This window comes from Anguilla rostrata, chromosome 2 (assembly GCF_018555375.3).
Source record: "Anguilla rostrata isolate EN2019 chromosome 2, ASM1855537v3, whole genome shotgun sequence".
Classification (NCBI taxonomy): Eukaryota; Metazoa; Chordata; class Actinopteri; order Anguilliformes; family Anguillidae; genus Anguilla; species Anguilla rostrata.
Window position 1 is genome coordinate 59,365,423 of NC_057934.1, and position 4,462 is coordinate 59,369,884.

Here is a 4,462-nt window from a genome sequence, read left to right on the forward strand (position 1 = left end):
GTCACTGTAAAAAGCACAAACAACCCCCCCGGGGTGTCAATGCCTGCTGGGCACTTTCTGGAAGCGGGGGTAGGGGGGCACGGGCGAGACCCCTACCCTTCCCTTCCAAAAGACAACTGTTCCTGCATGTTGCGTTTGTGGCTGCTACTGTATGTGTCCAGTACAGGGTACTGCAATATCCTCACACCATAAACAGCACATTTTCTGTGCTTCTGCCAAGCGTCTGATCCGAGGTTCTGCCAAGGCTCCCCCTAGTGGTGGAACAAACTTCACACAGTGGTCAGAACCCACTACTGTAGCTTGTTTGGTCTGGCCCAGCGACGGTCCACATGACTCTCTTTCACTTGGCCCACATATGGAACTGAATGACGGTCCATGGGTAGCCCAGATCCAGTTGCCAGATCCGGAACATTTTTTTGGTCATTTTTTTTAGAGTCATGGCCAAAAAAATTCTCCCAATTTGGCAATTTGATCTGGGCCATCCATGGACCATATTTCATTTCTGTTTGCGGACCAATTGGAAGTGGGCCATTGCTGGGCCAGACCAAGGGGACAACAGAATTATGGACCATCTTCCAATTGTGATTGAAGACACACGTATCCAGACTGAATCTTGGTTCCCCCTGCCATCCCCGCGCCCTCAAACTCCTAATTTGCATAATAATTAAAATTATGGGATTATGTGATTTTTGGTTAAATTTTTATAGTTTTATGTTTCTCTTCATCAGGGTTGTTATGAATGTAATCGGTGATGTACTCAGAATTTCTACTGTGGTACATTGTTCTTGGTAAGCATAGTTACTGAAACTTGCGCAAGTGCTTTAGTGACTCAGCATTTATACTTGTTTGTATGGAGATGTCATTGGCCAGGTCTGCCACTATTGCTCATATTAATCAGGTGAAAGCGCCATGTTTCTTTGGATAATACTGTCTGCGAAATGCATGCACTGTAATTTAATCTGTCTCAGCAGATTACAGTGGGCTCCTTCACAGTGGCTGAAGCTAGTTATGATAGGCCCCAGTGCACAAGCCCCTTCTCACCCTCAGACACACTTCCAAGCATGTGTACACACTACACCACTAGGCCTAGATATTTCACAGTAGACAACGTGTTGGGTTGTATGAGTTAGGCTATTGGGAGAGAAGGTTGAGGCGGACATCAGAACCATGAACAGGGCTCAGACCAGACAGCGCTCAGCTGCAGGCTGGTGGAAATGTTACAGTAACAGTCACAAAAACAAACATCACAACTAGCTTGGCCGATAGCCTCCTTAGGCATACACATCATTCCGAAAAGCACAAAAAGAGGTATGGTTGGCCTAGGCCTACAATGCATATGTTAACAGTTTACAGTTTTCAAAAATTATCACTGGGCTAGGAGTTCATCTGCCAGCTAGATAGGAAGCAAGTATCACTACAGCCATAACCTGCATATAGTTCTACCATTCCACCTAGCTATAAATCACCTTACAATAAAATTCACCAGTTACTGCATTGCTCTTCTCAAAATCTCAATAGCTACAGGGGGCAACGTGCATTGAATATCCCCCCAATGTATGACACCGGTGCTTGTGCTAGCCCATAATGTGGCATCTTTGGAACGAAGCGCATTTCAAAATTTGCATTTTAAACTTATTCACGTTTCTGGGAAAGCATATTATGCCAACTCAAAATAATAACACAGTAAATGTATGTCGTTAACACTTGTGACAGAAACAGGATGTAACAGTGGGAGCAGGATGGAATTAAGCTAAAAATACTGTTTTGCCATCTTGATCATAACACGTTTTTTTGCCACTCAGGCTGATTATATTAATAAACCACAGAAACAATTTCAGTATTCATTTACTCATGTTGAGCACTGGCTGGACCGAGGTCCAGTTGTATTTTATTTTCTTCTTTAGAGAAGCTTCATCACAGTGAAACTCCAGATTATGAAACGGGACCTCATAAAACTCTTGTTCACCTGTGTATGCATGCAAACCCCCCCCCCCCCCACACACACACACACACACACACACACACAAACAAACACACACAATGCGCCTCATTCATGAAACGTGCGCACGATCACATTTGATGGTCATTTGCTTGTATGACTGTTTCCTTATGCTAAGCACAAGAACAGGATTGCGTATTAAATTTACAAACAGCCAGCATTTATCATCCCATACACCTGGGATATGCACAAAAACGAAGGTCTGCACATGTGTCATGAATCTCATATCGATATTTTCACAGGAACAGGATTTTTAAGAACAAAAGTAAGAATAATGTAAGAAAGGTGAGTATTTATCTGTCCTCATATATCTGCTTGAGTACTTCCTGGTGAAGCCTCATGAGTCAGCTTGATTGGACGGCCAAGGAGATGTCGCCACCAGCACCCCAAAACTTCTGAAAGTATTGGTTCAACAGTTTCTATTTCCCGACGGTTTAAACACCATTAAACATCAGTCTGATATGGGTCTCCGGTCTCTGTCTCTTTTGTAACAGGTATTTATTTAAAATTCTTTAAAAAAAATTTTTTTTTTTTTTTTAGCTGTTGGGTCGTGGTACTTTATTTATTTTTTTCTTGTTTTATTTTCCTGTTGCCATTATCAGACAGTAAGTGATCACCCTGCAAAGCTGGAATAATGCTTTATCTGCGGCGTTCGGAGTGTCCGCAATTACAACAAATGACAGAAAATTAAATCTAGGCCTCTGGCATTTCCAGCGCTAGTTTCACCTCCGCCAACCCCCTCCCCCCACCACCACCCGCCGCCCCCGTCTCCTTTCAGCACCGTCGGTTTTCGATCATTAACCAATGGAATTCCATTTGGGCTGTCGGTTCTGTGCACCCACACGGAGACGTGGACGCATTGGGAGGGACGCTGGCGGACGAGAGGACAGCGGCTCTTACCTTACGCTTCTTCTTGAGTTCTGCGCTTGCTGCCCGTCTCTGTGTTCTCTCTCTCTCTCTCTCTGCCTCTCTCTCTGCCTTTTTTTGTTTTGGCGCAAGTGGTTGCTCCCACACAAAGAGTCAGGTGTAGTCACATTTCTCTCCTCTGTCTTCTCTCTCGGAGAGGCACACCTTCCCCGCTCAACCGGTTTGGCCGGGGGGCCGGCCAGCCAATCAGAGGCCCCGGCATGCGAATGTGACACAGGCACTTCCATTGCAGCGGCGGCCGGAGGCCCGGAGCACAGCCCGCAGGGAGAACTAAAAATGGAGCCGGCTGAACGTCATGCTCGCGACCGGCGCGGCCCGGTTTACTAGAACCCGCTGAGCTTCCAGCTGCTGAGGCGACAGCCAGGATGACGTCATCGCCCAAACCTCCGGGCCGTCATAATCATTACCTCGCCCTCCTACGGCAACAAAAGAAAGTATGACTGATGGCTATTTCGCATTCGCCCAATTTTTTCCCCATTTGTCATAATGAATATATATATACATACACATCGGCCACTTTATTAGGTACACCTTGCTAGTACCGGGTTGTCTTCTGCTGCTGTTAGGTTCGACGTGTTGTACGTTCAGAGATGCTCTTCTGCATACCTCGGTTGTAACGAGTGGCTATTTGAATTACTGTTGCCTTTCTATCAGCTCAAACCAGTCTGGCCATTCTCTCCTCTGACCTCTGCCATCAACAAAGCATTTTCGCCCAGAGAACTGCCGCTCACTGGATATTTTCTCTTTTTCGGACCATTCTCTGTAAACCCTAGAGATGGTTGTGCGTGAAAATCCCAGTAGATCAGCAGTTTCTGAAATACTCAAACCAGCCCATCTGGCACCAACAACCATGCTACATGTTTCTATTGAATTAGAAGCTAAAAAAAAATTAATTAAGATATTATTAAGTAATTAAGTAGTCCACAAAATTAATTAATTAATTAATTAATAAGTGGAAGAATATTAAACTTGAATTAATTATGGACCAATTACAAAAAAATCTAAACATACGTTTTAATCAAATGGCCTGCTTTTTATTTTGGACACTAAAACAATTTTTCCTGCATGAAAGATCTGTTAATTAAAAAAAGAAAATGGCAGTATAAAAAAGAAAGTTCAACATGGGAAAAGATTTGGGTGATTACAGAGAAATACTTTGTGAAGCTTCAATGTTGAAATGTGCAGCAATATTAGGAAGAGAGAGACAGGCTACAGTGTTCTTTTGATTATGACTTTGAAATTTACCACATTTTATGTGCAAACATTCTAAAGGTTAGAGATATTAACCACTTACCAGAACCAGCATGTTAAGAACATCTTTTACTAGTTTTTGGTTTTGGTGAAAATATTATTTATTTATTTAATTGTTTAATATTATATAACATTTATATTATTGTTTAATATTGTTTAATTAAAATGATTGTCATGCACCTCAATTTGGGACAAACAAAATGGTTTGTTGCAGACAATCACTGATGTGACCATCTCTGATATCTGCAATAACCCACACACATTCTGTAACATCACAGCCTCCAA